Source organism: Neomonachus schauinslandi, chromosome 6, assembly GCF_002201575.2.
Source record: "Neomonachus schauinslandi chromosome 6, ASM220157v2, whole genome shotgun sequence".
Taxonomy (NCBI): domain Eukaryota; kingdom Metazoa; phylum Chordata; class Mammalia; order Carnivora; family Phocidae; genus Neomonachus; species Neomonachus schauinslandi.
The window spans coordinates 72,245,031-72,265,677 of NC_058408.1; the positions used below are offsets into that span (position 1 = coordinate 72,245,031).

Here is a 20,647-nt window from a genome sequence, read left to right on the forward strand (position 1 = left end):
ATACGTTTCTCACATCTTAATTTTGAAAGGAGATTCAGCTAATGCAATGTGCGGTGGGTCATCAGAATTATTGAAGGTGATCAGTGAGTGAGATCACTTGGGTATAAGGCAAAACAGAATAAAGTGCATTCATTCTCAGTCACAGTGCTGGATACTCTTCAAGATTTTTTGTTTTGTTTTGTTTTTCATAAATCACCTTGTGTCCATTTGGATTTCACTTATTAAGCTTGTTGATTCATATTTGTGACCCTTAAGTGCTTTGAACATTGATTCATTGGAAGAGTATTCTTTTCTTATTTAATATATATTTTTATTTTCTGAAATTATAATAAGGTATCTGTAGAGAAATATGTAATTAGCTATACCATTAAGTATGAATTTGTAAGTGCATACCTCAGAATACAGATGTTTAGAGGTATGTTCATCTGGTTGTGTAAACATCTATATAGTGTTTGCTTTGTACCCATATTTCACACACACCTCTTGCCCAGTGTGCTCTCCTGATCTTAAGACTGGACATATAAGCCAGTTTCTCTACTTCCTTTGATGAATAATCCCATTTTTCTTATAGAAAGCATAGTATTTCCTCAGTTGGGCCATTCTTGGTCTTGAACATGGTGGATGGTTTAGAAGCCATAAGCTGAGGGTGAATTTTGAGGAAGGCACACATATTTCACGGTATCTACCTGAGATGAGGCATCTGTGTGAACCACAGGCAAGGAGAGAACCCTTCTCTCTCAAGGAGTGGGTCATCCAGATGTATGAGTCCAGACATCAGGAACCCACCCTTTCCCTGTTAAAGCTTTGAGTCTTGAATAGGAGTTTTGCTGGTGCTTTGAAGCAAGCCTTCTCTACAAGACAGCTGCTCTTCCAGTCAAAGGTCTGGTGTTCAGTCCAGTTTCCTCTCTGGCTGCAGAAGGGGAGGGCCTCTCTAAATGTTAAAGGCAGAAACCTTCTGCCTTCCATACCATGCCCTGAGATTTTGCCTGGTCAGCGTGAGCTCATCAGTTTTTTCCCTCAGAGCTCTGACAATACTTACAACAGCTCCATAGTCATTATCATCATCATTGTCACTCTGTCTCTCAAATCCCAGAGAGATTGCGTAGGGCATACATTCCCTCATGCCTTGATGCTGCCCCAGCTCACCACAGGGAAGAGGATTAGTCATCAACCTGCTGCAACAAGCTACGGAGTCTTGATGCCACGTAGCCAGCAAGCCATCCAACTCCAGAACCCTGTGTAGTAATACCTCCTGTGTCACAACTTTTACTGTGGACTCTATAAGAGGAGACCTGTGGACAAAAGATTGAGGAAGAAATCATTTTGGAGAAGTTCAAGTGATACTCACAGACAAGTAGGAAGTGATGCAGGGAAAAGACAGCTGCTAATGAAGGGACAGCTACTAAACCAGTCATTAGAAAGACTGGAGCTCAATCCCAAGGGCGAACCTAGGAAATTCTGCAAACACATGTCCCAGAATTATTGATGCTGAGAAGTGATGGGACTGGCAAATTCGTGCACAAAATCCTGAGATTCCTTGGTCACTGATGCTGTGGAGGAGGGTATTTTTGGTACTTCCTGCCTCCAGAGCAAGCAAGCAGCCAGCTCTCTGCCATGTGGATACAAGGGCATTGGGTCAGACTGTATAGATACCAGCAGATGGAAGTCGGTCAGAAAGTATACATGTTTCAAGGGACACACATGGGGCACTGACAGTGTCTATTACAGCAGGCAAACAAGGTGGTAAAATCCGAATGGCATGTGCAGAAAACACAGAAAAGGGGTTGGTGCTGAAGTGGCTCATGAAGGATGAATATTGGTGAGAAGAAAATTGGGAGGTGTTGGAAGCGGTCTAGCACGTGATTGCATGAATAAAAGCACAGACACAGAGCATAGGACAGGTCATATTACAGCAAGTGTGCCAAGTTATAAACATTTCTCTGTGCATGTTGGAGAAGGTGCTGGTGGGGAGGATCCCTGGAGGGTCTGACGTATGGCATCACTAGATTTTTATTATAAAGATTACTCCTGAGTAGATTATGATGGGAGATTCTACATCCAGAAAGCTGGATCAGAAGGTAATTATAATAGCCCAGATATAGAGGCCTGAGCTATTATAATAGTCTAGTCATAATGATGATTAAAAATCTGGGCATCTGGATGGCTGAGTGGGTTAAGCGTCTGCCTTCAGCTCAGGTCGTGATCTCAGGATCCTGGGATCAAGTCCCGCATTAGGCTCTCTGCTCAGCGGGGAGTCTTCTTCTCCCATTGCCTCCGCCCCTCCCCACCATTTGTGCTCTCTCTCTCTCTCAAATAAATAAATAAAAATTCTTTAAAAAATACCATTACAGTTGTCACTCTAGTTGCCCCATTGATGAACACTGAAAAGTCTATTTAGTCACATCTACCAACTGCTCAGATAAACAGGTATTGAAATCATTTAGGAAAATTATCTTTTCCATTTCTCTTAATTTACTTAGCACTGGAGCGATAAAACCCATATGGAATATATAATCAATAATATGTAAGTAGACATTAACATAATGATTAATTATTAATTATTTTTACTTTTCCTTTCTCTTTATTATTGTCACTTTTCCTAGTGGTTCTTTGTCTTTGAAGGACTTACAGCATGAAGTTTGTTTCTCATCTCCTAGTTCTTAAATTAGACGAGAAATGGTCTCTGTAGTTTATTTCAGCATTAAAAATTGAAATATAAACCTTAGCATTCATAATTTGACAAAGCAGTAATGGTCCTGGTCTTTAGGCAATAACATGTTTTCATAAAAAACTAAAATGAGTTTGAAAGTACAAAGGAACACAAAACCATGCAGAGCAGGTGCATCCTACTGATTCTGCTCAGTTCCAGACAAGTTGTAATGTTCAGAGAATGGAATTTTGATGCATCATAATGGTCTCCTGTTGCTACCTAATGATAATTATATAATACATTAATTTCACTAAATGACTCATGCTCTGCCTATAAAATTTAATTTTAATTGTCACCAAAAAACTATTAAGACACACTTAAAACCAAGATACATATGGTTAGTTATTGCACTGAATTTGAGCTACCTACTTAAGGAGTTTTTGTTCTAATGATGTTTAAGTATGCATAATCCAGTATTTACATGCAAATGCTGAAGGAACTTTTTATTTACTTTCTATGTGTTAAGGTATTGTTGTAGTATCAAACTTTATTAAATAGAGAATACTTCCAAAGCAATATTTATGGATTATGCAGAGCAGAGGAGTTTTATCAGCATATTAAAAAATAAACTACCAACCAGTAATTTCTGAACATAGAACTCACTACACACAAGTATGATATACCACACTTAACTTTGGAAATCATTTGCATAATTCTCAGAGCAACTTGCTGCAACAGTATTATTGGGGTGAAAAGAAAGTGTGCAGAATGAAACCTAGCACACACAGTAAGAACACACTCCCTCTCTACGTCATGTGTCCAATGTGCCATCCTGACGATTTCCTAAAGGATGAGGAACGCCACAGAGGATGAAGGCAGCTGTATCAGGGTTCATGGGAAAATGTATTCATCTGCAGTATCTTGACAAATTAGTGAGATTCGAGGTTGAAGAAAAAAAAAAAAGAAGGAAGGAAAAGAAAGATGCCAGGCAGATATGGACTGGCTAGCAATGGTTCATCCTGGTGTGTGAGTCAGGTGGACGAGTTTGGTCCCACCATAAACCCTGGGTCTGCAGAAGCAGAGAATCGTGACACCCCACCCCATTCAACATGGTGCATGCCATTTTCATTCATTTTTTCAAATAATATCTGATGGATTCCACCGTAAGTCTGGGTGTGGAGTGAGGAGGAGATAAAGGGCGGGATCTGCTCAGTAAGCCCTGTCTTCCGCACAGCGTCCCAAGAAGAACTTCTTTGTAGTTGTCCAACAGAATTTAGCATGAGGGAGGATGAGAAGCTGTTTTTGTTCGGCACAGGTGGGTGGCCCAGGAGGTGATTCAATGCGTATTCTGGGAGAGTGGACGCTGAGGGGAGGGGAAACCTTGGAGCTTCCTCCAGCTTTCTGGCCTCCTGGCAGCATCTCGGGGAGGGTTCTTTAGGACCCACAACTCTCCTTAAATTCATCCTCTCTGTTTTTTAGAGTAGCCCTTGGCATCAAAGCCCACACAGATGCAGAGAAGGCATGCTTGGAAACAACCCTGCCTCTTATGTTTAAACCAAGTTCTTAGCAGTGTTTATGATATACAGAGAGCGGCTTCCCGGCCAACTTCCCATCAATGCCTTGTAGAAATTCTTATGCTGAACTGACTTCTTTTAGCTCTAAGTAAGAGAAGTAGAGCCCTGAGTCAACAAAATGTTCTTCCAGTTCTAAAACAAAAGAGGCTGAATTTATTTAACCTGAAACATAAATGTATTCCCAATGTGAGGTCTGCATGCTAAACTCCGGCTGCTGTAAGTGGTAGTGATTTGGTTTAAACCCTCAGAGTGGTTTTAAAATCATTAGTGAACTTCAGCATTTAGAAGGGTAGGGATGCTGTTCATTTAAAAAAGAAATTGGTATTTCCTCCAAATATAGAATTTAATATTAAGCAAAATAAATCTGAACCTCAGTGGTGTGTCTCTGATGAATGTTCATGTCGTCTCCCTGTGTGGGGCTCTAAAAATCAAATGAAGGTGGGAGCTTTATGGTGTTTTATTTATTTTTTGTAGCTCAGTATGGCATTCAACAGTGCCTAAAACTATCATACTTCTTTTTTAAGTAGGCTGCACAAGTGGGGAATTTTACGGGTTCTCTTGTCAAGTCATACTTTGCAATGCAAACACTGTACTCAGTCAACTCAGAAAGGAAGCCCACACAATTTGAAAAATTGGTGGCATGTCTTTTAATGCTGCTACCTAAAAATATTTATAATGGAGATTTATCTGTGGCTTGTGAATATGTTTGAAGCTTGGTGATCTTTCAGGTATTCAATTGGCAGTTGGTAAATGAGTTAGAACATTTTGTGCATGTATTTTTGCAATATTTACTTAGAGCCTACCCTTAGACAGTTTTTAGTCTTAGCTCAGCCGTCATGATAAATATATGTGCGTGTGCCTATGTTTGTGTGTGTGTGTGTAAATATTCACAGTTGCATAATCCCAGATGTGCGAAATGTCATCTTTATCTGAACTTCACTGCTACCTTTGAAACGGGTCTCTGTCCCCTTCTTGAGACCCTACCACCTGTTTGCTCCTGGTCTCCATATGTTTAAGAGGATCTGATTCTTTCTACCTTTCCCTAGATCTGTTTGCTTCTTAAACCTTTTCTTTTAATACTGTATACTAATACTCTTTTTTCTAGTTTCATGGAGGTATCATTGGCATTGAAAAACCTACGCATGACTCATGTATGCAGTTTGGTGAGTTTGAGTTAGGACATATGGATACTCTTGTTACCATCACCACGATCAAGGTGACAGATGTTTCCACCATCTCCCAAACCAACATATTCAACATGTGTAACACTCAACCCTTATCTTCACCTTCTCCAGACAGGTGTCAATCTCCTGAATTCTGCTTCTTGGTTACTCGGTCACAAGCCTGATGCTGGGGAGCCGTGCATCTCTTCTTTCTCCCTCACTGCCCATGTCCGGTCCATCACCAGTCCTGATAATTTTACATGTTTCTCTTTGTTCTCAGACTCCCTCCTCCTCTCTCCAGACAACCACAGTCCAGCTCTTATCATTTCTCACCTAAACTAACATCACGTCTTTTTTTTTTTTTTTTTTTTTTACACACGGAGCTTATTTTATTTTTCTGCCATCCATCAAGGACACACTACATTAAAAAAGTATCTTTATAGTTTCTTTACTTGACTGCTATTTTTTTTTCACTTAATTGATTATCCTGACACTAGTCTTGACACCTCCTAATTATCCTCAGTGTACCTGCTGGAACGGTGTCTCTAACCAACATTTCAACCGCAGGAAACATCTCTCAATGCAGCAAACAAGGCTCACCTCCCACTGCTGCTTCCCCAGCTTTCCTTGAGTCAGTGCTAACCTACATGCAGCTACTAATACCCCTTCTCAGTACCTCTCCCGAGTCCCTGTGCCTCTGCTCATGCCCCTACCTTGATTTCATCTTTTTCCATTCTTTATCTAGAGAACCGATCTTCGAAAATTCTGGCCAAACATAATCTCTTCCAGAAAACCCTACATGAACTTTTCTGTATCCTAAATGACCCATACCCATGGCCCCATTTATACTGTGCACAACTTTTTGATAGTACTTCCCAAAGTATATTGAAGTTATCTATTTATCCCAGTTTCTTGGAAGCAGAGAGTGTGTCATATTGATCTGAGAAACCTATTACTCAGCCCAATATTTGGCTTTTAGAAGACGCTGGATTAAACTAGACCTAATGGATTAAAATTACCTAAAAGTACATTTTCTTCAATGAAGATTCAGGTATGTTCCACAAAGGGAAGAAGTATAATAGATGTCAATATCTGCAAGTGCGTATTTGTCTTATCACACACCCATACGCATAAATAACTCATCTTGACAAACTGAGGTTTGTTATTGGATATCTGTCTACTTTGGAATTTCAACATGTAGTACAGAACACATAGGGTTCATTTAAAAAGCAGTGTTAAAGCAAAGAACAAGTGAAATTTCTAACCAGGACAGGGCAAAATCGTTACCACCTGGAGACAGGGAAACAGTTGGTCTAAGAAGATTACGTGCAGGAATCCTGTGACAGATACACTACCAGCCTGTTCGGTCACATGCTTAGAGTTGTATTTTCTACCTACCACTTTACAGTATATACTCCATTTAAATTATTTAATATTTGCCTAAGAAGAAATACGGACTATTTTGGCCTCAGAAACCCTTGCTCCATTCATCTAGCTGTGCTTTTTAATGCTACATTACTTATTTATGAGGTCCAACTTTATACAAATTGCACTTCTATTTTATTGACTGATGAAAATTCATAGCCTATTCACTCTAGTTGGATTCGGTTATCCCTCTCTACAAATGTTATAGCTCTGTACGATTACACCAACTTTACTGACGAGCTCAGGAGGAAGCTTGGCAAATCAACTTTTGGTTTTACAGGAAGGATTCCAACTGTTTCTGAAGCTTTTTATTAAGACCAAATCTTGTCCTTTAACCTTTAAGAAAAATGTGGAATGTATAGGAAGTGATCTAAACATATATGCACAATTTATTATAAAGTAAACCTATGTGCCAGTGCATATGGTACATATAACAGGTATATAACCATCACCAGGAGAGGCCCTGTGTGTTCCCTCCCAGTGAGACTCTCCTCCACCTTCAGTTAACTGCATGGTTAGTTTCTGCTTTCTACTGCAGATTGACCAACTCTGTATGCATCCATAAACAATACGGTTTAGTTATGTTTTTTTTGAATTATAGAGTATGTATGCTTTACTACCTGCCTTCTTTTATTCACCTTTATCTTTTTAGGGTCAACTTTCTGCCTGTTTGTTCATGGTTTTTATTTAGGGTATGTGGCTGTCCTACAATTCATTTTTCACATTCTTACTGTTGGTGACACTGGAGTGGCTTCCAGTTTGAGGCTGTTATAATCAATGCTGCTGTGAATAATTTTATATGATGTTTCCTGGTGCACACGTGCCAGAATTTCTCTGTTATGAATATTAGTATATTTAACTATACTGAAAATCCCAATTGTTTCCCAAAGTGAGTGTGATGATTCTCCGAGTTAGTGATTCTCCCCATGTGCATTTTTGGTGTGTCAGTCTTTCTAATTTGAGCCAATCTGGGATGATTTTCGTGGTCCCACATTATAGTCATGATCAGCAGGTTCTTAATGAGATTGACTATCTTTTCATATGTTTACTTGCTATTTTCACTTTTTTTTTTCCCAAAGTACCTTTTTAAATCTCCTAACCATTGATCTTTTGGATTGCCATTGCTTTTCTTCTTAAGTGTTCTTTTTCATCTGTGGGACTTCTTTATATACACAAGCTATGACTCACTCCTTGTTACATGTATTTCAAACATCTTCGCAAACTCTGGAGCTTGGATTACACTTTCTTTTTTTTTTTTGAATTTTTTATTGTTATGTTAATCACCATACATTATATCATTAGTTTTTGATGTAGTGTTCCATGATTCATTGTTTGTGCCTAACACCCAGTGCTCCATGCAGAATGTGCCCTCTTTAATACCCATCACCAGGGTAACCCATCCTCCCACCCCCCTCCCCTCTAGAACCCTCAGTTTGTTTTTCAGAGTCCATCGTCTCCCATGGTTCGTCTCCCCCTCCGATTTCCCCCCCTTCATTCTTCCCGTCCTGCTATCTTCTTTTTTCTTTTCTTAACATATATTGCATTATTTGTTTCAGAGGTACAGATCTGAGATTCAGCAGTCTTGCACAATTCACAGTGCTTACCAGAGCACATACCCTCCCCAGTGTCTATCACCCAGTCACCCCATCCCTCCCACCCCACCCCCCACTCCAGCAACCCTCAGTTTATTTCCTGAGATTAAGAATTCCTCATATCAGTGAGGTCATATGATACATGTCCTTCTCTGTTTGAGTTCTGTCGCTCAGCATAAAACCCTCCAGTTCCATCCACGTCGTTGCAAATGGCAAGATCTCATTCCTTTTGATGGCTGCATAATATTCCATTGTATATATATACCACTCTTCTTTATCCATTCATCTGTCGATGGACATGTTGGCTCTTTCCACAGTTTGGCTATTGTGAACATTCCTGCTATAAAGATCAGGGTGCACGTACCCCTTCGGATACCTACTTTTGTATCTTTGGGGTAAATACCCAGTAGTGCAATTGCTAGATCATATGGTAGCTCTGTTTTCAACTTTTTGAGGAACCTCCATACTGTTTTCCAGAGTGGCTGCACCAGCTTGCATTCCCACCAACAGTGTAGGAGGGTTCCGCTTTCTCCGCATCCCCGCCAACATCTGTCGTTTCCTGACTTGTTCATTTTGGCCATTCTGACTGGTGTGAGGTGATATCTCATTGAGGTTTTGATTTGGATTTCCCTGCTGTCGAGCAATGTTGAGCACTTTTTCCTGTGTCTGTTGGCCATTTGGATGTCTTCTTTGGAAAAATGTCTGTTCATGTCTTCTGACCATTTCTTGATTGGATTCTTTGTTCTTTGGGTGTTGAGTTTGATAAGTTCTTTATAGATTTTGGATACTAGCCCTTTATCTGATATGTCATTTGCAAATATCTTCTCCCATTCTGTCAGTTGTCTTTTGGTTTTGTTGACTGTTTCTTTTGCTGTGCAAAAGATTTTTATCTTGATGAGGTCCCAATAGTTCATTTTTACCCTTGCTCCCCTTGCCTTTGGCGATGTTTCTAGGAAGAAGTTGCTTCGGCTGAGGTCAAAGAGGTTGTTGCCTGTGTTCTCCATTAGGATTTTGATGGACTCCTGCCTCACATTTAGGTCTTTCAACCATTTGGAGTCTGTTTTTGTGAGTAGTATAAGGAAATGGTCCAGTTTCATTCTTCTGCATGTGGCTGTCCAATTTTCCCAACACCATTTGTTGAAGAGACTGTCTTTTCCATTGGACATTCTTCCGTCTTTGTCAAAGATGAGTTGACCATAGAGTTGAGGGTCCATTTCTGGGCTCTCTATTCTGTTCCAATGATCTATGTGTCTGTTTTTGTGCCAGTACCATACTGTCTTGATGACAGCTTTGTAATACAGCTGGAAGTCCGGAATTGTGATGCCGCCAGCTTTGCTTTTCTTTTTCAACATTCCTGTGGCTAAGCGGGGTCTTTTCTGGTTCCATAAGAATTTTAGGATTATTTGTTCCATTTCTTTGAAAAAAGTGGATGGTATTTTGATGGGGATTGTATTGAATGTGTAGATTGCTCTAGGTAGCATTGACATCTTCACAATATTTGTTCTTCCAATCCATGAGCATGGAACGTTTTCTCATTTCTTTGTGACTTCCTCAATTTCTTTCGTGAGTATTTTATAGTTTTCTGAGTACAGATCCTTTGCCTCTTTGGTTAGATTTATTCCTAGGTATCTTATGGTTTTGGGTGCAACTGTAAATGGGATTGACTCCTTAATTTCTCTTTCTTCTGTCTTGTTGTTGGTGTATAAGAATGCCACTGATTTCTGTGCATTGATTTTATATCCTGCCACTTGATTGAATTCCTATATGAGTTCTAGCAGTTTTGGGGTGGAGTCTTTTGGGTTTTCCACATAAAGTATCATATCATCTGCAAAGAGTGAGAGTTTGACTTCTTCTTTGCTGATCTGGATGCCTTTGATTTCTTTTTTTTTGTCTGATTGCTATGGCTAGGACTTCTAATACTATGTTGAATAGCACTGGTGACATCCCTGCTGTGTTCCTGACCTTAGGGAGAAAGCTCTCAGTTTTTCCCCGTTGAGAATGATATTCGCTGTAGGTTTTTCATAGATGGCTTTTATGATATTGAGGTATGTACGGCTATCCCTATACTCTGAAGGGTTTTGATCAAGACAGGATGCTGTACTTTGTCACATGCTTTTTCTGCATCTATTGAGAGGATCATATGATTCTTGTTCTTTCTTTTGTTAATGTATTGTATCACGTTGATTGATTTGCAGATGTTGAACCAACCTTGTAGCCCAGGGATAAATCCCACTTGGTCGTGGTGAATAATCCTTTTAATGTACTGTTTGAGCCTATTGGCTAGTATTTTGGTGAGAATTTTTGCATCCGTGTTCATCAGGGATATTGGTCTGTAATTCTCCTTTTTGATGGGGTCTTTGTCTGTTTTGGGGATTAAGGTAATGCTGACCTCATAAAATGAGTTTGGAAGTTTTCCTTCCATTTCTATTTTTTGGAGCAGTTTCAGAAGAATAGGTATTAATTCTTCTTGAAATGTTTGGTAGAATTCCCCTGGGAAGCCATCTGGCCCTGGGCTCTTGTTTGTTGGGAGATTTTTGATGACTGCTTCAATTTCCTTAGTGGTTATAGGTCTGTTCAGATTTTCTATTTCTTCCTGGTTCAGTTTTGGTAGTTGATACATCTCTAGGAATGCATCCATTTCTTCCAGGTTATCGAATTTGCTGGCATAGAGTTGCTCATAATATGTTCTTATAATTGTTTGTATTTCTTTGGTGTTGGTTGTGATCTCTCCTCTTTCACTCATGATTTTGTTGATTTGGGTCATTTCTCTTTTCTGTTTGATAAGTCTGGCCAGGGGTTTATCAATCTTGTTAATTTTTTCAAAGAACCAGCTCCTAGTTTCGTTGATCTGTTCTACTGTTCTTTTGGTTTCTATTTAATTGATTTCTGTCCTGATCTTTATTATTTCTCTTCTCCTGCTGGATTTAGGCTTTATTTGCTGTTCTTTCTCCAGTTCCTTTAGGTGTAGGGTTAGGTTGTGTACTTGAGACCTTTCTTGTTTCTTGAGAAAGGCGTGTATTGCTATATACTTTCCTCTCAGGACTCCCTTTGCTGTATCCCAAAGATTTTGAACAGTTGTGTTTTCATTTTCATTGGTTTCCAAGAATTTTTTAAATTCTTCTTTAATTTCCTGTTTGACCCATTCATTCTTTAGTAGGATGCTCTTTAGCCTCCATGTATTTGAGTTCTTTCTGACTTTCCTCTTGTGATTGAGTTCTAGTTTCAAAGCATTGTGGTCCTAAAATAGGCAGGGAATGATCCCAATCTTTTTGTACCAGTTGAGACCTGATTTGTGACCTAGGATGTGATCGATTCTGCAGACTGTTCCATGGGCACTAGAGAAGAATGTGTATTCTGTTGCTTTGGGATGAAATGTTCTGAATATGTCTTTGAAGTCCATTTGGTCCAGTGTGTCATTTAAAGTCTTTATTTCCTTGTTGATTTTTTGCTTAGGTGATCTGTCCATTTCCGTGAGGGGGGCGTTAAAGCCCCCGACTATTATTGTATTGTTGTCGATGTATTTTTTTGCTTTAGTTATTAGCTCTCTTATCTAATTTACTGCTCCCATGTTAGGGGCATAGATATTTACAATTGTTAGATCTTCTTGTTGGATAGACCCTTTAAGTAGGATGTAGTGTCCTTCCTCATCTCTTATTACAGTCTTTGGTTTAAAATCTAATTTGTCTGATGTAAGGGTTGCCACCCCAGATTTCTTTTGGTGTCCATTAGCATGGTAAATGGTTTTCCACCCCCTCACTTTCAATCTGGAGGTGTCTTTGGGTCTAAAATGAGTCTCTTGCAGACAGCATATCGATGGGTCTTGTTTTATAATCCAGTCTGATAGCCTGTGTCTTTTGATTGGGGCATTTAGCCCATTTACATTCAGGGTAACTATTGAAAGATAGGAATTTAGTGCCAATGTATTGCCCGTAAGGGGAGTATTACTGTATATTGTGTGTGTTCCTTTCTGGTCTATGTTGCTTTTAGGCTCTCTCTTTGCTTAGAGGACCCCTTTCAAGATTTCTTGTAGGGCTGGTTTTGTGTTTGCAAATTCCTTTAGTTTTTGTTTGTCCTGGAAGCGTTTTATCTCTCCTATTTTCAATGACAGCCTAGCTGGATAGAGTATTCTTGGCTGCATATTTTTCTCATTTAGTGCTCTGAATATATCCTGCCAGTCCTTTCTGGTCTGCCAGGTGTCTGTGGATAGGTCTGTTGCCAATCTAATGTTTCTCCCATTTTAGGTTACATATCTCTTCTCCTGAACTGCTTTCAGGATTTTCTCTTTGTCTCTGAGACTCGTAAGTTTTACTATTAGATGTCGGGCTATTGACCTATTTTTATTGATTTTGAGAGGGGTTCTCTGTGCTTCCTGGATTTTGATGCCTGTTTCCTTCCCCAAATTAGGGAAGTTCTCTGCTATGATTTGCTGCAATATACCTTCTGCCCCTCTCTCTTTCTTCTTCTTCTGGGATGCCAGTTATTCTAATGTTGTTTCATCTTATGGTATCGCTTATCTCTCAAATTCTGCCCTCGTGATCCAGTAGTTGTTTATCTCTCTTTTTCTCAGCTTCATTATTTTCCATCATTTGGTCTTCTATATCACTGACTCTCTCCTCTGCCTCATTTATCCTAGCAGTTAGTGCCCCCATTTTTTATTGCACCTATTAATAGCCTTTTTGATTTCAACTTGGTTAGATTTTTAGTTCTTTTATTTCTCCAGAAAGGGTTTCTCTAATAATTTCCATGCTTTTATCAAGCCCAGCTAGTGTCTTTAAAATCATGATTCTGAACTCTAGGTCCAACATCCTACTTATGTCCATATTGAATAGTTCCCTGGAAGTTGGCACTACCTCTTGTTCTTTTTGTTGAGGTGATTTTTTCCATCTTGTCATTTTGTCCAGTGGAGAATAGATGAATGAGAGAACAAAATGCTAACAGGGAAACATCTTCTCCAGAAAATATACTCTAAACAAATCAGAAAACACCTGAAGCCAGGGGAAAAGAAAAGGAAAGAAAGAAAAAAGAAAAAGAGAAAAAGAGAAAGATAAAAACAAACAAAAACAGAACAAAACAGAATATGATCAAATAGGATCAGGGTGGTGCATAGATCAGTGCCACACACTAGATTTTGGGTGTATTTTGGTCTGTTAGAAGAAAGTGCCTCCCAAATTTTAAAGAAAGAAAAACTTATATATGTACACAAATAAGGGTTGATATGGTGAAGGGATCAAACATTACTGTAAAGATGAAAATTATATAAAATCTTATAAATGGAATTGATACGAAGTTGTTTGAAAAAAGAAAGAAGAGGATTTTAAAAAAAAGAAAAAAGGGAGATAATGTGATCAGGCAGGAGAGTAGAACAAAACTTTACACTAGAGATTCAGGGTATATTTTGATCTTTTAGAAGAAACTATCTCAAAATTTTAAAGAGAGAACAACTTATATATATATATATGCCAAAAATAAAGGTAACTATGATGAAGGCATAGCATATGACTCTAAAAATGAAAAATAAAAATGTTTTTTAAAAAAGGGATTGATAAGATGTTGGTTGAAAAAGGGGAAAAGAAAAATTCAAAAAAAAAAAAAGTTAAAAAAAATTAACTTTGAAAGACCAAAGAATCATGTTAAAATAGCCATGGATTCTATGTGCAGTATTCCCCTAGCGCTGGAGTTCTGTCGTTCTAATTGATAGGTAAACTTGGTCTTGGCTGGCTGGTTCTTGCTGATCTTCTGGGGGAGGGGCCTGTTGCCGTGGTTCCCAAACGTCTTTGCCAGAGGCAGAATTGTCCTGCTCTTGCCGGTTCTGGCTAAGTAATCTGCTCGGGTTTGCTCTTGGGTGCTTTTGTTCCCTGCAAGCTTTCCGTACAGCTTTGGAGGCCGAGAGTGAAAATGGCGGCCTCCCAATCTCTGCCCCGGAGGAGCCCAGAACTCAGGGCCCCACTTCTCAGTGCGCCCCCAGAGAAAAGCAATCACTCCCGTCTCCCCAGTCTCTGCCCGCACTCCGTGCTCACCCGGCCTGTGACCCAGCGTTTCTGTCTCTGGCACCTGACCCCATGTGGTGTCTCCAAATCCAGCAGATCCCTGCGGTGCGCTCCCGCGCCGCTCCTCCTGGGGGGAGGAAGGTTAAGTCTCCCCAGACCTGCCGCTTTTTGGGTCCCTGCTGGAGGACCAGTGGCCCGACTGTGCCGCGGATCACAGTTTATGGCAACCCCGAGCTGAGAGCCTGCTCCTCAGCTCCATCTCTGCAGCCGGCTTCCCTGCTCTGATACCTGGGAGCTCTGCTGCACTTAGGCACCCCCAGTCTTTGACCCTGAGGGTCCTGAGACCACACTGTCCCTGCGATGGTTCCACCCCCTGCTTAGCCCCTAGAGCGATGTCCCTCAGCGGAGCCAACTTTTAAAAGTTCCGATTTTGTGCTCCTCGGCTCTATCACTTGCCAGAAGCGGCTGACAAATGCCCCCTCCCCCGCCGTCTATCCTCCCGAATATTGCCTAGGATTCACTTCTCCGCCCATCCTACCTTCCAGAAAGTGGTTGCTTTTCTGTTCAGAGAGTTATTGCTATTCTTTTCTTCCATCTCCTGTTGAGTTTGTAGGTGTTCAGAATGGTTTGATCCCTATCCAGCTGAATTCCTGAGACCGGATGAAATCCAGGTCTCCTACTCCTGGATTTCACTTTCTTAAAGGTGTCTTTTGATACATAGAGTATTTATTTATTTATTTATTTAGGAGACAGAGAGCGAGCACATGTGAGTAGGGTGGGGAGAGGTAGAGGGAGAAGAAGAGAGAGAATCGCAAGCAGGCTCTACTCTCAGTGTCTGCCTAACATGAGGCTTGATCTCACAACCCTGAGATCATAACCTGAACTGAAATCAAGAGTCAGACATTTAACCGACTGAGCCACCCATCATTTTTAATTGTTACTTGCTACCCTTAGATCATTAAGATATTCTTTTCTATTATGAAAAACTTTATTTTGTTATTTGTAGTAGGACTGTCTGAAATTGATCTTTGCATATGATGTGACATAGAAATCCACTTTCGCTTTTTTTTACATATATACCCATTTAGTTAGTAGGCAAGCCTTTTCCCTATATTTTCTTCTAGAAGTATTAACAGTTTTAGGTCTTATAAGTCTTTAATTCATTTTGAGTTGATCTTTGGATATAATGTAATATAGATTTCAGTTTCTTTCTTTTGCATGTGGGTATTGATTTTCCCAACACCATTTCTTGAGGACACTAGCTGTTCTCCATTGTGCTTTCTTGGTTCTTTTTGTTGAAGATCAGGTGACTCTATAGGCATGGAGTTTTTATGGGATCTCTATCCTGTAACGTTGGTCTGTTTGCCTGTTTTGTTTTGTTTTGTTGCCAGAGCAACTCTGTTTTAACTGTAGTAGCTTTGTAATATACTTTGGAATCAGGAATTGTGATACCTCCATTTTTGTTCTTTTTTTCCAAGATTGCTTTGGCTGTTCAGTGTCTTTGTGGTTCCATATAAATTTTAGGACTATTTTTCAACCTCTGTAAAAAAAAAAAAAAAAATTGCCAATGGGATTTTGGTAGAGATTTCATAGATTTTCTAATTGCTTTGGGCAGGATGGACATTTTAATAATATTAAAGCTTCCAATTAATGAACATGGGAAGTCTTTCCATTTGTTTATGTCTTCTTTATTTTCTTTTTCATTAATGTTCATTTATTTCATCAATGTTTGTCTTTTTCATCAGTGTTTCATCTATTACAAGAGACAAAAACAGTCATTATAGCATGATAAAAGGTTCAATTCATTAGAAAGATATAAGAATTATGAATATAAATGCATGCAGATCAGAGCATCTAAATATATAAGCAAACATTGACAGATCCAAAGTGAAAATTAGACAACAGTGTAATAATAGGAGACTTCAAAAACATCTATATCAATTATAGATAGGACATCTACAGAATATCAATAAGGAAACAGCAGACTTGAGCTCACTGGCAACCAACTGGCCCTACAGATACAGACAGAACATTCCAGCCAAAAGGAGCAGAATACACCTACTTCTTGAATGAGACATGGTACATTCTCCAGGATAGATGACATATTAGGTCATGAAACAATCTTAACAAATTTAAGAAGATTGAAATCATACCAAGTAATTTTTTCAACAACAGTGGAATAAAACTAGAAATCAATAATAGGAAAAAAATTGGAAAATTCACACATATCTGGAAGTTACACAGTTTATTTCTCATGAACTAATGGGTCAAAGAAGAAAGGAAACAGTAAAGTAGAAAATAGCTCAAGACAAATGGAAACAAAAACTCCAAACTTAAGTGATGTAGCAAAAACAGTACTAAGAGGGAAGTTTATAGTAATAAATGTCTACATTAAAAAAGAAGAAAGATCTCAAAATACAACATAACTGTACACCTCAAGGAACTAGATAAGGGAAAACAAACTAAGTCCCAATTAAGCAGAAGGAAAGAAATAATAAAGATTAGAGGAGAAATAAATCAAGCAGAAAACAGAGTAACTATGGAAAAAATCAATGAAACTAGGAGTTTTATTAAAAAGATAAATACTGACAAACCTTTAAGAAAAAAAGAAAACTCAAATAAAATCAGAACTAAGAGGAAACATTACAACTAATGCCACAAAAATTCAAAAAGTCATGAGACTACCATGAAAAATTATAAGCCAACAATTGGGTAAACTAGAAGAAATGGATGAATTTCTAGAAACATACAACCTACCCATTCTGAATCATGAAGAAAAAGAAAACCTGAATGGTCTAATAATTGATAAAGACTAATCAGCAATCAATAATCTCTAGTCAAATGTAAGCTGAAGATCAGGCTTCAGTGGCAAATTCTACCAAACACTTAAAGAAATAGTAATACCATTCCTTCTTAAACTCTTCCCAAAATGTTGGAGAAGAGGGAACATGTCAAAATTGATTTTATGAGGCCAACATTATCCTTATACCAAAGCCAGTCAAAAACACTACAAGAAAGAAAACTATAGGCCAATACCCCTAATGAACATAGATGCAAAAATCCTCAACAACATATCAGCATACTGAATTCATCGCCACATTGAAAGAATCATAAACCATGATACCAAGATCAAGTCCCTGGGATGCAAGGGATGGTTCAACATACACAGTCAGTTACTATGATCCACTACCTAAACAGATGAAGGATAAAAGTTACATAATCATCTCAATACATGCAGAAAAAGCACTTGATAAAATTTGACATCTTTTTATGATAAAAACTCTCAACAAACTAGGTACAGAAGGAATGGACCTCCATTTAATTAAGGCTATAAATAAAAAGCTCATAGCTAACATCATACTCAATAGTAAAAAACAGAAATCTTTGCTCTGAGATCAGGAACAAGGCAAGGATACCCACTCTCACTACTCCTATTCCCCATAGTACTAGAAGTTCTAGCCAGAGCAGTTAGGCATGAAAAAGAAATAAAAGGCATCCAAATAGGAAAGGAAGAAGTAAAATGATCTCTGTTTGCAGATGACATAATCTTACATATAGAAAATCTTTTTTTTTTTTTTTTTAAGATTTTATTTATTTATTTGACAGAGAGAGAGACAGTGAGAGCAGGAACACAAGCAGGGGGAGTGGGAGAGGGAGAAGCAGGCTTCCCGCAGAGCAGGGAGCCCAATGTAGGACTCCATCCCAGGACCCTGGGATCATGACCTGAGCCAAAGGCAGACGCTTAACGACTGAGCCACCCAGGTGCCCACATGTAGAAAATCTTAAAGACTCCACAGAAAAGAAAAGTTAGAAGTAACAAATTGATCAAAGTTGCAAGATACAAAAATCAGTTATACTTCTGTATGTTAACAACAAACTATCTGAAAAGGTAAAATAAGGAAATAATCCCATTTACAATAGCATCCAAAAGGATAAAATCCTTAGCAGTAAGCTTAACCAAGAAGGTGAAATACTTGTGTCCTGAAAACTACAAAACACTGATGAAAGAAATTGAAGAAGACCCAAATAAATGGAAAAGCATCCCGTGTTCATGGATCGGAAGAATTAATATTGGTAAAATGTTCATTGTACCCCGTAAGTCCTGATGGTTGGTAGAGCAAGCTCTCTCATCTTTTCTTCAAGATATTTTTAACTTTCTCTATAACTTAGCAGCTCCTTTCTGTACCTTTTGGTCTACTGGCATAAAGAGCCAAAAAAATAAACACTGGTCAACTGCGAATATAGGTTTAATGGGAACCTTACTGCGTCTCTTTAGTGGAAGCATGACTCCTGTCTCCAGAAAACTAGGACCTCTAGTGCAGCAGAGCCTCAGTTTGCAAGGACAGGAATCCTATATTCCCCAAGTAGGTCAGGCAGGATGATGGTGATAGAGGCCACTGATACCTCAAACCCTGATTCTCAATCTCACCTGTTCTCCCTATCAAGAAAAGTACCATTTAATGGCCATCACTTCTTTAACCCTATAGAAAGGCATCCCCAAAGTTGCCCTTAGCTGTTTCTTTAAGAAGTCATTCCAGTATTCTCCCAGGCCAGCATTGTTGGATGGTACAATGTATTACGGCCAACTATGATCCTATAGTTATGGGCACATAATTGTACCTCCTTTGCCATAAAATGAGCCCCTTGGCCTGAAATGATGTTATGTGGAATCTCATGGACAATAAATCAGGTATTTAATGCCCTTTAATTATTCAGGTATTTAATGCCACACTTAGAATATGCATTAATCACAGTTAAGATCATAGTGAATAAGAGTCTTTAGTTCACCTGCTTTGGGCAGTTTTTGGTTATATAAATGAAGCATTACACTTGTTGGCTGCCCTACTATCTTGTCTTTAGGAGTACCATGATTCCTATACATTGTAGCAGTTCAGTTGCCATTCCATCCTTGCAAATTGTTACCAAACATTTCATCCATCTGCCTTTGGCATTTGAGTATTGTCAGCAGGGTTCAAAACCAGGATGTAGAGTTCTTACCATTCACACAGACACTAAGGATCAAGGCTCCATAGCAGCAGGATGAGTGTCCTGTCCTTGGCCTAGAAAGGAGAGCCACCCCTGAATGTCCTGATAATGCCAAAGCATCTCAAGTTGCACCATCCTGTATTGCTCCAAAGAAGGGAAATAATTGAGGCCAATCCTGGGCAGCAAAGGTAACTGGTGACTTCTCTGGTCTCACATAATAAGTCCATACTAAAATGCCCATAGCTTTGAGTCTCTGACCCCTACTTCAAATCTCTAAGACAGTTCTGGAATTTATATCCTGTTTATTGTAAGCCATTGTTTTTCTGGAGCTTCAGGGAATAACCCAGTAGTGAGTTAGGATCAGCTCCATGTCTTTGCCACAGTCCTAAGTCCCTTGGGTAAGGAAACTCTCTTGTTATTCAGAGCTGCAATTTGCTCCCTCTACCCCAACCAGCACAAGGAAGATTCATTCTCAGGTATATTCCCCTGGATCCTGCCAGTAATTGTTAACTGTATCCTACTCTTCTTTTTTTTTTTTTTTTAAGATTTTATTTATTTATTTGAGAGAGAGAAAGAGAGTGAGAGGGAGAGAGCATGAGCAGTGGGGAGAGGCAGAGGGAGAGGGAGAAGCAGACTCCCCACTGAGCAGGGAGCCCGATGCGGGGCTGGATCCCAGGACTCTGGGACCATGACCTGAGCTCAAGGCAGATGTTTAACCCAGAGCCACCCAGGCGCCCATATATCCTGCTGTTCTTTGTGGTGGATAATCTTTTTCTTCCCATAGCAGGGATGATTAGCTATGCTGCAACTTACCTTGGTTATTGATACATAAACAATGAAAGTACATAGTTACAGATCTTGAGGAGGGTGTACACCATCTTGAGACATCTACTTTACATGGGGTCATTTTATAATCTCCTAGTAAGGGCAGACTGCTACCCTGTAGCAATAAAGAGATGGTGAATTTCTCAATTTGAAGTCCCAGAAAATGAAGATGTTCCAGGTTTTGAAGCGCTTCCAACCACAGGTGCTCAGCCCCGCTCTCCTTCCCTATCAGTACTTTGAGCTGTTGTAGAGGATGTATCAGAGATCCTCACTGGAGAATTTCTCAGCTTTTTAAGTTCCTGTATTACTTATTGGACTACCTACATTGTGTCTGAAGGAAGAGATTCATAATAGTTTTTTTTTTCCCCTTCTTTCCTTCCTTTCCTTTCCTTTCCTTTCCTTTCCTTTCCTTTCCTTTCCTTTCCTTTCCTTTCCTTTCCTTTCC

At 39.3% G+C, this 20,647-nt stretch overlaps 1 protein-coding gene across 17 annotated transcripts in view; it reads left to right on the top strand.

Annotated features, from left to right (window-relative positions):
- Window positions 1–20,647, top strand: part of PCDH15 (protocadherin related 15) — an 813,949-nt gene that overhangs the window by 562,734 nt on the left and 230,568 nt on the right. The gene's annotated exons all lie outside the window — the stretch shown is intronic.